The following is a 17750-nucleotide window of genomic DNA, read 5'->3' on the forward strand; positions in this document are numbered from 1 at the left end:
TTTCGTGCTGTCGAAAGCAGCTTTGAAATCGACGAAGAGGTGGTGTGTGTCGATTCTCCTTTCACGGGTCTTTTCCAAGATTTGGCGCATGGTGAATGTCTGGTCGGTTGTTGATTTGCCAGGTCTAAAGCCACACTGATAAGGTCCAATCAGTTTGTTGACGGTGGGTTTTAATCTTTCACACAATACGCTCAATAGAACCTTATATGCGATGTTGAGGAGGCTTATCCCATGGTAGTTGGCGCAGATTGTGGGGTCTCCTTTTTTATGGATTGGGCAGAGCACACTTAAATTCCAGTCGTTGGGCATGCTTTCGTCCGACCATATTTTACAAAGAAGCTGATGCATGCCCCTTATCAGTTCTTCGCCGCCGTGTTTGAATAGCTCGGCCGGTAATCCATCGGCCCCGCCGCTTTGTTGTTCTTCAGGCGGGTAATTGCTATTCGAACTTCTTCATGGTCGGGCAATGGAACATCTGCTCCATCGGCATCGATTGGGGAATCGGGTTCGCCTTCTCCTGGTGTTGTACGTTCACTGCCATTCAGCAGGCTGGAGAAGTGTTCCCTCCATAATTTAAGTATGCTCTGGGCATCGGTGACTAGATCACCTTTGGGGGTTCTACAAGAGTATGCTCCGGTCTTGAAACCTTCTGTAAGCCGCCGCATTTATTCGCAGAATTTTCGAGCATTACCCTGTCGGCCAGCTTAACAAGCTCTTAATACTCACGCATTTCGCACGTGTTGTGGTCTATCGTAACGTTGCGAGGTAGGCAGCCTGTTTTCTCTCCGCTGCGACACGGCACTCTTTGTCGTACCAGCTGTTCTTTTGTACTTTCCGAAAACCAATGTTTTCGGTTGCAGCTGTACGTAAGGAGTTTGAAATGACGTCCCACAGTTCCCTTATACCGAGTTGTTGACGATGACGAGTGCTCTCAGAGAGCAGGAGTGCAAGCCGAGTAGTAAATCGTTCGGCTGTCTGTTGTGATAGCAGCTTCTCGACGTCGAACCTTCCTTGTGTTTGGTGACGTGCGTCTTTTGCTGCACAGAGGTGGGTGCGAATCTTGGCTGCAACAAGGTAGTGGTCCGAGTCGATGTTAGGACCTCGGAGCGTACGCACGTCTAGAACACTGGAGACGTGTCTTCCGTCTATCAGAAGATGATCGATCTGGTTGGTGGCTTTTCGATCCGGAGACATCCAGGTAGTTTGGAGAATGGAGTCATGTGTAGAAGTTCACGCAATTGAGGAAAGCTCTCTGAACGCCATTCACTTGGGAGTGGCCAGAAACATGGCTCAAGCAGCTCACAACTTCCGGTCTTTGACCAAGTATCCTCTGGGTAGCCTAAGAACATCCGTTTGAAGGCGAGCTAAAGTGAGAAGGCGAAACATCCCCCACATAGGGTTGTGCGCTGGGTTTGGGACCCGCCACGTAAAAAACACCCCCAATGAAAAGGAACAGCAAGCCTCGGATGAGAAACTAAGATATTTATATACCCGGGTGCCCACCACCACACTTTTCTGCTAGCAATTCGGTGAAATAATTTTTTATCGAACTGAGCTTCCGGATCCTTGCGATTTAACTTCCAACAAAGCTATTTTAGTATTCAAAATGGAAAACAAAATTGTTTGAAGTTGAAAATTATGTATGAAATTAGGTAACTCGTGAGGAGCACCCGGGTACCCGGGTACCCACTATATGAAAAACAATGCAATCATCTGTAAATGAAATTGAATATAGATAAATGTTTTAACTATATAACTTGGGATAATAAATAACTAATAACATGAATTCGTAACATAAATTTATTAAAATCTTCATTAATTATTCAGCACAATCAGGACATATTACTTTCGATATAAACGTATATGGTTTATTTTTCTTCAATGTACCAGTGCTTGTCAATTTCCATGGGAGTAAGTGTTTAGCAAGAGGCAAAGTCGTAAAATAAGTTTCCTTTATTATTTTTTTTTTTTTTTTATTTTATTTTATAAAAGCTTACATAATAATACAATTATTATACAAACTTAAGAAAATACGCAGCACTAGCATCATGGGCTATCGGCCGAGAAGTTTCCTTTATTATATTTCGGAAACTTCCTTTGAACGGAGCTGCAAGTTCTTTTATTACTATCTTTCTTAAATTTTTTTTTCTCGAACATTGGCGGCATTTTCAGTATCGCAAATCCACCAAATTTTCATGCCATATTTTGCGAGTTTCGAAGGAATGTACTGTGTGAATTGTGTGTGTCTACGATAAATATAATTTTTCGTACTTAACTTTACCCAAATTTGCATTGAACATTGTCCATAAATCACGTATAGGAGTAGCATTATCATTTTCTTTACATGCTTGGCATATGTTGGATAAAGATAAAGAGGACACGAGTTACTCTTCCACATATAGTATTATTGGCGCCAGAGAAAATGAGAATCCCAATGAACAGATACATTTTTTACACAGTAACCGAACGCCACCCTCTATTCGAATTAGGATTTTGCGCGTTAGGATATTTATAGACGATTAGAGCTTTCTGGTTAGTATAGCGAACAATAAAATCAATTATTTCAACTGAGATTATAGTCCTAAATTTATCTCCTAGTAATGTTTCTGTAGATCTAGCAGGGCCACTTTTCTGTCGCAAAATATTGTGAGAAGCAGTTTGTCAAATTTCAGGCGGTTTCTTACACCACGCAGTTCGGTTTTTTGCAATGTGTTCATCGCTATTTTCTATATCTGCTTCTTCCCCTCTAGTCGATACACCTGCGGCTGTGTCTTTTGCTTCACTCTCTTCTGACTTACTGATCATGTTCCCCGTACGGTGAAAGTCGTAATATCATTGGACAAAATTTTGCTCACCATCCGAATTGATGAGGTGATAGATGATCTTCCATTACGAACTGCCAAGTATTATCTCTCATAAATGCTCGATTGAGTTCAGAAAGTATTCTGTTCGATTAATAGTTAATAATGTCGATTCTAACGCAAAGCCGCTCTATGCACATCGACGCAGTCAACTTTCCGTGCTTTACACGACATTCCTCATCAACTGTTCACTTCTCCCTCTCACTGTCGACGTGTAAAGGTGAAAACTGACCATGTCCCACCCGTAGAGCGCGAAATTTCGCTATCACGATTTCTCTTCCAGAAAAATAAAATGTGCGACAAGAGTCAAACTCAGGTAAATTACTTGTTATAATCTCTTAAAAGAATTATTAAACTTTTTTTTATAATTTCGTTCGCTTCCAAACTTAGAAAGTGTTTTATTATAGTGAGGGGTACCCGGGTACCCTGGGTGCTCACTAACGTGGATAAAACTGGGTGCTCACATAAGGGTTAAACTTAATAAAGACTTTGTCAATCTTGCCACTGGAGGGGGAAATGAAAAAGTCTTTTCATGAGTGAGAAATCTTTCATTCTAATTTTATTTTTAAATTTATAAGCCTTATATACTATTTTTGAAGTCTTACTTATCTAATTAAATATATGTATGTGTATGGACTGCACACCACATGGGGTTGTTTTTAACTGTACAATGCAATCCATGTGTGTGCGTGTGTTATCGCATTGTTTATGCTGTATGGTTTGGGATTACTTTCAAGTGCACAAGTGTATTTGTAATCAATTGCCGAAACAGTGCATGCGTATTGCATATAAATGCACACGAGTTATGTGTACACTATCATCCCAACCAAACACCACACAACAAAATATTTTAAATTGGACAAAATAAAAGATGAAAGAAAAAAAAGTAAACATTACAAAAAACTAAGATAACAAGTAGAGATAAAGAACATAATGCAAATGCATACAAACATGTTTTGGTCCTTATGTTTGACTGTAATGATAACCCAGACATTATCGGGTAAACCACACAATCATGTTTGTTTGCATTCAATAGAAAATAAGATTACATTTAACAAATATTGTATTTCACAAAGAAATAGGTTAAGAAAATTGTAATCACTTTAGTAGTTATATAAGCAGAACACAATTTGAAAAAAGAAGAGAATAAAGTATAATGTCACAGAAGTAACATCGTCGGCATTTTTATTCCTCCTCTCGAACACTTAAAACTCACGTGCCTCATATATATAAGTATGTGTGTTGCAAATAAATGCTTGTATATTTATGTGTTTATTTATGTACGTTTTGTACTGCCTCTGCCTTATATAATATATGTGGACTGTATAATTTATTACAATAGTAAAATTTTTCTTATCTTATTTAATATTTGTGAAATATATAAAAGGTTTAAATATAATGTTGTCCGTCCGTCCGTCCTTTGGTAGCAACGAATATGTTCAATTTTGAACAGTGCGAAAATGGCTGAATTTGGGAAAAAAAACCCGCTCACTTCCGGTACTGTTCAAAACTACTAAAGCGCATTAAATTAATAAGTAATTACGCCAGAGACGTTAAATTTTACCTCCAAAATGGTATGAAAATGCTTTATGGGAGCTAGAATGAAAATTGGACAATGATTTTTGCCAATTTTACCTACTAAGTTAAGTAGTGCTCTTCTCATATTCTCTACTTACAGTGTGAAAATGTGCGAAATAGGAGCAAACTCACGTCTACTTCCTTTATAACACAAAATTAAATTCCTGTTAATTCTTTCACTTTCCAGTATATAAACCAGCGAGCAATTGATGTAACGGAATATAATTTTGCACTAATAGTTTGTTTAAAGTTTGCCACCTTATGACTAAATATTGGCCAAAACCAAACAAATTCGATTTAGCAAATATCTAGAGATACCTTAAAGTATTTCGAAGTACTGCGTTTCTGCGAAACGTACTCCACTTAAACCATATGCTCACTTACGAGTAGCGTTTGATTCATTCAAAAACAAGCCAATTTTTGTTTATAGTTCCATTTTTTTGATTATTTTTATTTAAGTAGATTAGAACGGAAAGCGGTAGCGGTTCCTAAAAATAAATGCTTTAACTTACATGTTTCTTTCGACAGATCAATTTGTTTAAAACCTAATTTAGCACAAAGTTTTATTTACATATTTTTTATTAAAATAAAAAATAATTAATTTATAGTGAAGTAAATACGTTAGTCTAATACTTTCTCTGATGAGCTTTTCCACAACGGCCGCATGCTCGTCAGCACCCAGTTTTAGTAAATTTCGGGTGTACATTGCCGTGAACTCCTCGTCGTTCTTCTGATGCACCTTTCATTAGGTTTGATTTATGCCAATAACAGAACTTCGAATTGATCGCAAGAGCCCTTGAGATCCAAAACGAGTACCAGTTCGAATAAGAAAGCTCTATGTGCTCTATTTAGAACAGCGGAAGTGATGATGGTACTGAAAATTAAATAGAAAAGAGAAAAATGAAATTAACTGCTCATAATATACAAGTAGATATTTTGCAAATTACATCATGTAATTACATCATAGTACATTCGACGACTATAATCAGCTCTAGCACTTAGTAACCAATTTAGCAATATATGTATTTTATCTAGTCTAACCTAACTCACGACACGAATACTTCCAAACCAACGCTGTTAAATTGTTATTAAAATTGTGGATGGTTAACTCAGTTACTTCAAATGGTAAAATTCATAGTAAAAATATTCTTTAGTGATTTCAAAAAGACTAAAACTTTAGCGTTATGCCGCATTAGCTCAACTGTCCACACTTAAATCAGCATGCCGTCACACAAAAAAAAAAAAACACATCTAGAATTCGTTGATGTAAACGCATGCATAGTGATTAGCCTTTCTGAAGAAACATTAATCGTTTGACAAAGCGTCCAAATGTATAACATAAGCCAAGATGAAATGTTTCTTATTACCAAGTTCAAGAGCAATGCCATTAACGGTACCATTCCACTGGCAATTGTGGAAGTAATGTGGCTGGTGATGGCTTGATGGTGATTATGACTAATTTATCGCTTTGATAATACATTCTCTAGTTAATTTATTACCTGTCGACTATGGGAAGTGGAGTAAGCAGCAGTAAAAGTAAAAGTTTTTCTCAAGAAAGCTATGAAGTTTTTTAAACCCGCTGAAATTTTTCGAAGTCGAATTGCCTGAAGACTTCAAAATGGCACATGGTGGATTGAAATTGAATTGTATTGACATCCGAAAGTCAAAAAACATCCAAAATAAGGCAAACAACTAAAAGAATAAGAAATACTGCTGTGATTAAATTGAAAGGTGAATTTTTAATTTATACTTCGCGTGGTTTTCGAATCGGTAAATTCTATTTTCTGTAAGTTGGTAGTACTACTAGTGACATTTGTGCAGTGACAAGTTTGCACTCAAATTTATCTATTTTTTGATACAAAAATACACTGTCATGATTAAAACGAATTCTCTCAAATTCATTAAGATAACTCATATATTGGCAGATATATCCAGCATAAAGTCACCTGGAAGTTCAAAAATGTATGTGGGGGCTCAGGGAAGTATTGAACCGATTCGATCAATTTTTGGCATTCAAACATATTATTGTCGGAGAAAGATTATCCCTTAATTTCAATTAAATATCTCTCACATTGGAAGACAATTTCTGTCAAAAGTCCTCTTTAGATACTGGGGTCTCTATATTCGGTACCTAGTGCCTTGAACAGGTTTGGTTGGATTTTGAGGGAAATATTACTGCAAAATTTTATTCCGTTATACTAATTGCTTCTTAATTTGTGTACTGGAAAGTGACAGAATCAAAAGGAATTTTAAGTTGTATTATATGAAAAGTAAGCGTAGCTGTAATCCAATTTTGCCTATTTTCACACTGAGTCATGGAATGTTAGAAAAATTATACGTACTAAATTTAGTTGAAATCGGTTGGTCGGATCCCGTCGTCTAATTTTCACAACAGTTCTCATACTTCCTTCTTATACCATTCCGGAGGTAAAATTTAATTTCCCTGACGTGTTTAGTTTTGGATTTATTGCGCTTTTAGTAGTTTTGAACAGTCGAGCTTAGCAAATTTAGTTTTTGTAGTTTTAGTGGTTTAGGAGATATGTTCATTAAACATATTAGAGAGCGTGACCACACCCACTTCTTCAAAACTTTTTACACAGAAGTTCTCCTTGCTACTGTGTTGGAATGTGCCAAATATGAGGTTTATATCTTAATTTAGTGCTTAGTTATGGCACTTTATAGATTTTCGGTTAATGGTGATTTGTGGGCATGGCAGAGGTCCGATTACGTCCATCTACGAACTCGAAACTGGTTACAAGAGTATAAAAAGTTGAAAATTCGTCACTTTTGTCAATAAAAATTTCCAAAAAACTTAAAGTGAATAGCACCTTTATTGCTGAAATTAAAATAAATTTAAAATGCCCACCATATAACGACGCAGGCACACTAGTGCGCAGGTAAACATTCAAGTGTCACTCCGCAGTAAAATTACAAACCTTGCAAATATTCCAAACACTTTTACATTAGAGCGAACAAATAAAATGGAAGTCAAACAAGCATCGATAAACTCAAGTAAAAAACAAAACCGAAAAGCGATGAAAATCAGAAAAGGCGACAATATGGCAGTACCATTGCTATCATTGTTGGCGTCTCTAAGAAAAATAAGGTCAATTATATCCGCTTGTAGGTTTCCATTCATTCACAACGTTTCGAAACGAAAATCCCTGAAGAGGTCGCCGTGATAAATCTTTCATCGAAATTAAGACTACTACTTAGTGCAGATACATACCATACATACACATGATTGCTTTTATAGTACGTTGTAGTAAGGGAAGCTGGTTGTTACGAGGATTTTGCTTACAACTGCGAATTTGGTGGTTGGGCGGAGGCTGTCAGGGTATAAATAGGTCAAGATTACATTTTCGTTTATTATTGGCCTTCCTTACTTGTTATACATATGTTCAACTGGTAACTTTTTAATGTTTACCCATTTACACTTCAAATTTTTTTATTCTTCTGTACATAGCCTTGTACACAATTGCACACCCACCTATGAGACTGAATCAAGCTGTCGGCCTGACAGCCAACGCATCTGCCAATAATAAAAATATATTCACACATAGAAACGCAAAATGTAGGGCTGACACGAGTACAAGTGTCACCAATACAATATTATGGGAGAAATGGTAGAGGGGCTAGCAGATAATGACCGCGAAAGAAGACATACTGCGATAATGGATGCGTTCAGCTGCGGAGTTTTTCAACTTCCACATAAACACTTGTTCAATTGATGGATTAGTTTAGAAGGTAACAGTGGTCTAAAGGCTGCTCTAATGAGTTGTATAGAGAGTAAAATATAAGCAGATTATTTCATTCTCTCGAGAAAATCTGATGAAAGGACGAAGTTAGCAGTGATCCCAAAGTAATCAAGAGCGAACATTCCGGCTTTTGGAAGCTTCGATAATTCATTGATCCTTTTGCCACCAGAATTCAAGAAGAGTCTTTTATAGTAGAATCATACAAAAACACACAATATAAGGCACTGACTAGTCCGTTACATTTATTTTTAATGCAGCGTTAGTATCGTTTTAATAGCCATATTTTATTGCTACGCCAATTAAATTACTGCTTTCACTGAGGATTATTTTCTACCCCATTTACATGAGAAAATGCCTTCAATTGAGGAAATACTTTACGGATAGTGAAATACAACATATCTTTTTTTATGTTGATCATGTCATGCAAAAAACTCTATCTGAGCAAATACGAGCACGATTATTGTCAAAGTACAGGTCAGGGTGTTTCCGACAGTATCTACTTGTTCTGTAAGCGATTTCTACTAGGATTCCTTCGTAAAAATCACCTTGTAGTCATTTGCTTATAGCGGAGTCACCTCCTAAGAGCATTTAGGGATCATTTCTTGATTCCGTCGACGATGCAGCCTTATTTTATGACCAGATCACGGTCGCAATAAACTTCAGACATGCACTGAACGCAAATCTCAGTGAAGGTGTTAACAATTTCACAGACTTCCTCTCAGTGAATTGCGTCCTTAGAGACAAACCACCACTCATCGCTGAAGAGGTGATTGAGTTACCCTGCGAAACTCCTACCTATTCAGAACTGACCCTGACGTATAAAAAATATGTTTTGCATGCAATGAATCTTCGCATGACTCCAACCATTTTTTTGTTTGTCCGATTAAACCTAACCTAACACCTCTCTCCCTATGGATCGACTCGTATGGAACGTGTTGATATTTTTTGAGTAAAATGATCTTAAGGCGTAAATAAATTTTCAGGTCTTACCATTCAAACAGTGTCTGGATAATCGTTGCAACAACAACGCTTTTTCGGCACTTTCGCGAAGGTAAATTTTCTTTCCAGCGGAATGCCTTTTCATTTGAAACTGTTTTCATTGAGCTTCGCCTTATGCTGAGTTTCGCCAAAGATAAATACACATATGTTTAATATATATTTTTTAACCACCCTCATCCATATAGTATTCTTTGCTGTCACTGCGTTTTCCGCAATTAGACTTGAGACTCGGGTTTTTTATATCATTGATTTTTGGTAGCTTCTCAGCCCTGCTGTATACATATTTAAATTATTCAACGCCACTCAAATCAATGCTGCGATGACAACAAATTTAACATCTTATATCTAAGATTTCCGTAGCACAGTGCTACCACTTAATTAAGAATGCATTGAATAAATCCTTCTATTTCACTTAAAGTTAGTTCCAATTACCAGCACAAGGTTTGCCTCTAAATCTCTACTTACTAGCAAAGGCGGTGCGTATACAACAAACACATACACAAGTGAATCGGCTACAAGTAGATATGAGAGTATATACTGTTATCTGCGGCAATGTCTTTGTTAATATTTACTGTTATATTCGTCGTTAAATAAAATTAAGATTGTCGGTGTAATTGACCTTAGGAAAATTATCTGTCATAGCTGTGCTTTATACCGAAATAAAAATCGCCAATAGCCGAAACGTTGGATGTGTGGCTTTTGTACTATTATACACTTGCAACATGCTACTAAAATGTACACTCTGTGTCGTGTTTCAACACAATCCTATTTTTATTAAACTTTGCCACTATTTTTAAATTCTTTATAATTTCTAGTCGATATATTTTAGATTGTAAAAATATTAGTGATACACAAGTTTGAAACATCTTCTGTACAGACAGAGAAGATATTAAAAAGGGCCAACAAGCACTTATTAAAAATAAACACTTATTTTAACGAAAACTATGATTAAGGGTGATGAAATATCTGTGGGTATAGGTGGCTTTTCACTGAGAAATCAGCTCAACCTAGGATGAATTAGCATTATGTTGGAGGACAATCAAGCTTTGCAGTATGATTAAATTTCTTAAATGATATAAACTGATAAAATTTTAAACAATCAAAATTAAATAAAATCAGCATTGGCGCTAAGCAAATCAAAGCAAATCGAGATAAGCTGGAATGAATTGGCAAGTCTTCAGATGAGATTGGGCACCATCAAAATTTCCAATGAAGTACGATGAATAGTTTTTAATGCAAGTATATTAAGTGGCTTCTCAACGACTCATAATTCTATAAAAGGAATTGTGTTGTGGATTTTTTTAATATTCATAGCGTTTAGTGAATTTTCTTAATAATCCTGTAGTTATGTCACATCAATCAGTTAATTTGTAGTAACAGCTCATGTAAAGTTATAAGAGAAATTGAAAGGTCGACATGGCGTATGATTGCTCCAGCTACTTGGTTGGAAAATTTTGTTTCCTGTGGTAATACCCAGAAAGTGTGTGAATGCGAATATATCAATTTATTGCAACTGCAACATGATAGGGTCTTATCGGAAAACGCGGATACTGTATAATGTGGAGTCATTTGAAGAGTCCAAGGGGGAGGTGGAGAGAAGAAATCGGTCCTGTGCTTGCAGAGGAATATACACTAATATAGGACCATATACAAACTTTATATCGGGTGATTTTTTAAGAGCTTGATAACTTTTTTTTTAAAAAAAAAACGCATAAAATTTGCAAAATCTCATCGGTTCTTTATTTGAAACGTTAGATTGGTTCATGACATTTACTTTTTGAAGATAATTTCATTTAAATGTTGACTCATGTGGTTTCAACAATATGGCGCTACATGCCACACAGCTCGCGATTCTATGGCCATTTTGAGGGAAAACTTCGGAGAACAATTCATCTCAAGAAATGGACCCGTAAGTTGGCCACCAAGATCATGCGATTTAACGCCTTTAGACTATTTTTTGTGGGGCTACGTCAAGTCTAAAGTCTACAGAAATAAGCCAGCAACTATTCCAGCTTTGGAAGACAACATTTCCGAAGAAATTCGGGCTATTCCGGCCGAAATGCTCGAAAAAGTTGCCCAAAATTGGACTTTCCGAATGGACCACCTAAGACGCAGCCGCGGTCAACATTTAAATGAAATTATCTTCAAAAAGTAAATGTCATGAACCAATCTAACTTTTCAAATAAAGAACCGATGAGATTTTGCAAATTTTATGCGTTTTTTTTTTAAAAAAAGTTATCAAGCTCTTAAAAAATCACCCGATATATACAGTTAAGAAAAACGACTGTATGATAGTACCGTACCTAATTAAGTATTCGTGAGTAATGGAGTAAAATTCTTACCTGTGACATCTGCTTGTCACTCTGCATTTCAGCGTTATTGAAATGTGAAACGGGCGCTGTCCCGGTGGTTGGCAAGATGCTGGCAGTGGTCATGTTGCTGCAAGAGCAGTGTGATTCATAATATGGTGTTGTTGTTGTAGAGCTGTACTAATTGGGCACCGGGCCGTAAAGTTGAGCTCGTTGATAAGTGCATTAGTAACACGTTGTAGCGAGAAGTCGAACGATATGGCATAAAGCGATCGAAGCTGTTTAGGGAAACGAATGTAAAGAAAAAGTTAGAAATATCGAAAATGTTTTTTTTAGGTCGTGAGGATGCAATGCATAATACTATACAAAAGTTTAAATTTTTAATTTGAACCAATGTCCTAAAACCTTTATAATTTATTTATATGTAAAGTTTTGCTGATCTATCCTTTGTTTAATTAATTAAATTTTTCGTTTTTAATTAGACGCTGTGTGGTATGCACCATTTTAAGTTGTGATCATATTTCGACTTACTTGCAACTGTACTATATTCCGCCTTTTCGCTTCTATTGCGCTGTCTCAAAGCTAACATCAGCGCATATGCCCCTTCTCCACATCTTGCGGCCATCATATGTCTCCACTTGAAGATAAATCATGATATTCGAAAGTTCGCCAATCGAGTTCCACCACCTTATTTATATAAATAGTTGCTTTCAGGCGGAGAAGTGGTATGTTTAATATGGGCTATTGCATTAGTTTGTCCACTCTTTTAAATTTTATTTGTTTCTGCTTTATTTGTTGCGTAGAGCCGAGTCCAGTTTTGTCACTCGCCCTAATCTGTAAAATGTCAAGTTGATGGATGGACTACCGGCTCTAGCATCTGTAAGCTAATTTTCGATGGCTTATGGTAGATTTGAATGCACACACTTGCAAGTACAAACACTTTGAGTCAACAAATAATCAAAAACAAGTACGGAAGAGCTAAGTTCAGGTATAGCCGAACATTTCATACTTTTACAACTCGTCAGGATCTAATATAGGGAAATATCTTCTAGCCTTCTTAGTTATATGTGATCTAGAATCAGATTTCCCCTCATTTTAATCTCTCTAAATTTTAAAAAGATAGCCCACATATTGGCTGATATATGCGCAATAAAGTCACCTGGGGCTGTTGTCCAATTTTTCCATTTTCGCATTATTTGTTGACTTAAAGGTTGCATATGTGTGTGAAATGGGCATACAACTACCGACCATTAGCTGACAGAAGCTTGAGCTTGTTGTTGATCCATCAATTTCCCATTTAAGGTTCGGTGCGAGCGAACAAAAAGAGAATCGCATGACCTAAATTCGTTGCACGTTTCCGAATGTAGTAATTCATCACTATGTAGACATATATGATGGTTGAAATTCGTTATAAAAAAGCGATAATCACTTTGAGAAATCGAAATGAAAATAAAACAACCACCGAAATAAAATGCAAGTAACTTGATGATGCATGTACCTAGAAGTAAGTCGAAACATGCAAAAATATACCGAAAATATAAAAGGTCATTCCTTTCGAGGAAAAAATACAGAAAGTTCAAATTTAATGAGGGATTTTTATTACTTTCTCATTTATTTTTAGATTATCTTTTTCAAATATTGGCCACGGCTACGTCTAAGATGGTCCATCCGTTAAGTCAAAATGTTGATTACACAAGTGATGTTTTACTCCAAGGCCTGAATCGAAGCGAGAAGTCTCTAAAAGTCTAACGGTGTGATATAACATGACCATAAGTTGAGCGAAGTGCGCGAAGCACATTCTTTACAAAACAGGAATGTTCGAAATAAGATTGGAGGATTTGTAAACGTTGTTCTGACGTAAGTATTTCCGTAATGAAATGCCAAACAATACTGAATGAATATAACATGACAGCTGGACACGACTTTCGCCTGCTCTATCAAAAATAGCCACTTGTTTTCAAAAGTTCAGTATTTCGTGGTGTGTGCATTTCAGGAATCACATAGTTTGCGGTTCCATACAATTGATCATATTCTTTCCTATTCATTTTAACAAAACATCTGATAAACCTATTTTGCGCTTTCGACCTAAAAATATTAAATAAAACTCGTATTCGTTTTTTCAACATAAAAGTCAGTACACTGAAGGCTCACGAAGTGGGAAACTTAACAATTTTGAGTAAAAATCATTAGATAATTTTTCCAGATGCACTACGATATTGAATTATAAAGTGTTAAATACAAAAGACGCAGTTAATATTGAAACGTTTATTGTCGTTTCAGATTTGCGAATTGAATTAATCTCGAAACCTTGAAGCTGTTCATAATAGTAAAAATGAGTGTGTCAGTTTTGGAGATTTAAGAAGGAATTGCTATTGAATATTTAGTTTTGGAGGTGGCTGATCACACTTGTATATTCCTGTTTCTTTCACAGTTCAAGGCGACAAAGCCACCCTTGTGATGAATGATGTCATAAGACAAGCAGAGATTTATCAAAATGTTCCATGTCCTTTAATTAATGGTGACCATAATTTTTAATTTTTAGGTGTTGGCATGGAAACTGTTATAAAATGAGATATGCTGGGTATATCAAGAATTCTTCTTATGTATATTTTAATGCACATATACATAGGCTTTCCCATTGTTTGGTCTTTGTCGAGTTGTATCCTTTACCATAAGAATTCCATAGATATTCAACAGTAGATAGGCTCAAAAACACGTTTCGGACTTGAGACGTACTGTCACTAATTTACTAGATATTAAGAATAACCTTTTAAATGTATTTGCTTAAGGAGTTTACGGAAAGATTTCTTCTTAATAGTGGGATTGTATATTTTATTAACAGTATTAGTGAATTCAGTTCTTTAAGAAGATATTGTAGTTTTTCCCTCAAATAAATTACAGTTTTCCATTCTTTCTACATTACTTGGCTGCAACAATGATTTTGATGGTAAATATTTAGGATAACAAGAGTACACACAATTACGTGCTTTGTTAAGTCCGCACTCGCACATTCTCTTTGCAACATATTAGAAGGCAGTTAAATTAATAAATGCATAAACGCACCTAGTTATGGGCAGGCATATACTAGAAAATCAATGAAAAACTATATATTTCTTATAAGTATATCTGTATATTTGGTTATCGGTGCGTAGGCTTGTATATGAACATGATATCGCAGGTACGCATTTGGTACTTTGCTTTCTGGTTCGGCAATCAGTATACTATAAGTGATAACAACAAAACCAAAAACAACCGTAACTACTAGTTAACGCGACAAAATCAATCTAAACAACAAGCATCCCGAAGTCGACTATCGAGAGTCAACAACCGCCAGGCCAACAACTGCCAATAGTGGTAGCTCCCGAAGATACCACAAATATCAGTAGACACCCGGCGGGTAACTGTAAAGATAGTATATGGACTACATGCTGCCAGCATTCGTTCAGCTTAACATTACCAATCGTTGGCTTGTAGTTTTGATACCCTCTCGTTGCTGTAACAGCCTGACATTGAGATTTTCTTTCGATGTTATTTTATACTCTTGCGGCAGTATGTAAAGTCTTTAAAATTTAGAATTAAGTTTTGCTTGAAACTTAGTAAATATTTAATTAGCACAGGGGAGAGCTATACCCTGATTTGTTGTGGAGAAAGGGGTAATCTTAGTAAGCATACAAAGAGTTAATTCACAAACTAAAATTTAAGAAAATTAACTCGAATCTCTAACTCCGGATTGAAAAATATTAATTTATTCCCTAAATATGAATTAAAAATTTTAATCCCAAGCATAAAATTAATATTTATAAATAAAAATTAGAATTAATAGTTTTTGTATTTGCGAACTTAGTGTTTTACCATTTTCAGCCAAAGCGCGCACAGAGTCATCTGTTTCAATTTATTACAAATTAAATTTTTAATACAAAATGTTTGATTTGAAAAATTCGTAACCTTGCGATCAAAGCATAAAATGTACAGTGATACGCATTGGAACTTCGCGCCTCTACAAGTAGTGAAATCGAAATCGGCTACTTCTTAGTTGCTTGGCAAGTTCGTACATCATAATTATTTACATGTTTCTTTGAGTACGTATGGTAATGTTCTAAAGTATTAATTTTTTCTTTAATTATGTAAATTTTATTTAATAGCTAAAAAAACGTTAAATTCGGCTACACAGAAACTATAATTCCCTTCACAGGTTCAAGTTCAGCTCGTCATCATCAAATTTACTTAAAAAATTTAATAATAATGGCAGCTACTGAGTTGTGTTAGGATCGAAGTGAAATTGTTACTTTGTTTCTAATTCAGTGAATTAATAAATTAAACTTTTACGACACTCACTGAGCAAAGTAGTTAATTTGTTGCTGAATTAAATACATTCACTTATGGTCAAAAGCCCTTTCCACCTTCATTTCAATCCCCACAAAGCAGTTCGCAAAACAAAATATAAAAGTTAAATGCTAAAATGCACCATTTTTCTTCATCAATAACTATTACAATGCATAGTGGTGGCAAATAAATGGTATTTTAGATATTCACTAATATAAAGTGAAAAAGTGAAGAATTGCTGCCAGCAACCAAGTCACTCTTTTGTATTTTCAAACATTGCCACTCACGGGAAAACTCTTATCGCATCAGGGTACCATTACATGCATTTCATACGTATTCCAACGCAAGCAGTGATTTCAAAATGTTCTAAGAACAGTTGTACAAGCTATAGTTCTTGCTGTCTCCGCACGACAGAGGAATCTTCTAATCTACGCATTTGATGCTGAAATTGCAACCACATAAAATTATGCAATTACACAGGTAATTTCGTTGACATTCATACACATACATATAATGTAGAGTTAAAAATGCAATGAGAAAGTTTGGTCGCGAAAGGCAGTGTTGTCGATTTCTTGCTGACTGTAACCGTAGTAACTGCAACATAATTTAAGATGTGATAAATAAGGTAACAAGGGTTTAAATATTTTATGTCGGTCATTAGTCTTCGTATATCTTTATATATATAAATCTTCTGACCGTGTGTTTCTAATTGAACTGCTCCTAAACGGCTGGACCGATTTTGATGAAATTTTTTGTGTGTGTTCAAGGAGATTCGTGAATGGTTTAGATTCACAATTTGGTCCACTGGAAAATGTTTTATTAAATTAATTTTTCATTTGTAATCAATTGCTAATTTTGGAATGTTTGACCGATAGATTGCGCTACCATCGCAGTATCCAATATTCAAACCTTAAATTGGCGTAAACGTGCAATAAACAAAACGATGCCAAAGTAAAAGGCGACATCAGTAGACAAGTTTTCATAACGTGGACAGAGTTGTTCGTTCTTAAGTAATAAATTGGGTGATTCAATACATCTATGGGTAGCTATACAATTTTTTTCATACCTGCTAACTATTGGAGGGGGTATCTTGACAGGCAATTTAAAATTGCAAAAGATCTGGCATAAAAAAATAGCGGCTTAACTGAAGTGTTGATAAAAAGGTCTATTAAAATTTGAGATATACAGAAATTTTTTCGAGGCATTGCAAGATTGATGCCATAACCTTGCCAGGCGATTTTTTTGTCTTTCCACGCTTGAGAACCGTTTCTTAATATGCAGTCCACCAGGCTGACAATCGATTGGACTCGATTGATTTCACTGATGCACAGCCCAAATTCAATAGTATTTTCCCCCAAAAACCAATTCTTTCTTAACGCACGAAATGCTTTTTGATTAATTTTTGTTGCTTTACCAAAAATGCGATTATTCCTTAACTAATACATATGTATAATCTAACTAATAGAAATCATATAGATGGTATTAGTAGTACTACCTATGTATCAGCCACAGTAAAACATAGGCGGGTCCTCTAGTGTTCGTCCGTCCGTCCGTGCAAGCTGTAACTTGAGTATAAATTGAGATATCATGATGAAACTAGGTACACGCATTTCTTGGCTCTATAAGAAGGTTAAGTTCGAAGATGGGCAAAATCGGCCCACTGCCACGCCCACACAATGGCGGAAACCGAAAACCTATAAAGTATCATAACTAAGCCGTAAATAAAGATATTAAAGTGAAATTTGGCATAAAGGATCGCATTAGGGAGGGGCATATTTGGACGTAATTTTTTGGAAAAGTGGGCGTGGCCCCGCCCCCTACTAAGTTTTTTATACATATCTCAGAAACTACTACAGCTATGTCAACCAAACTCTACAAAGTCGTTTCCTTCAGGCATTTTCATATACAGTTCAAAAATGGAA

At 35.8% G+C, this 17750-nt stretch overlaps 1 long non-coding RNA gene across 1 annotated transcript; it reads right to left on the reverse strand.

Moving 5' to 3' along the window:
- Nucleotides 1-3706: 3706 nt before the first annotated feature.
- LOC126754678 (uncharacterized) lies at nucleotides 3707-17507 on the reverse strand. The gene is made up of 3 exons (XR_007666348.1): nucleotides 12037-17507; nucleotides 11539-11783; nucleotides 3707-5313 (listed from the first exon to the last, which is right to left on the reverse strand). It is a non-coding gene; the product is annotated as an uncharacterized LOC126754678 (long non-coding RNA).
- Nucleotides 17508-17750: the final 243 nt, after the last annotated feature.

This window comes from Bactrocera neohumeralis, chromosome 4, assembly GCF_024586455.1.
Source record: "Bactrocera neohumeralis isolate Rockhampton chromosome 4, APGP_CSIRO_Bneo_wtdbg2-racon-allhic-juicebox.fasta_v2, whole genome shotgun sequence".
Lineage (NCBI taxonomy): Eukaryota > Metazoa > Arthropoda > Insecta > Diptera > Tephritidae > Bactrocera > Bactrocera neohumeralis.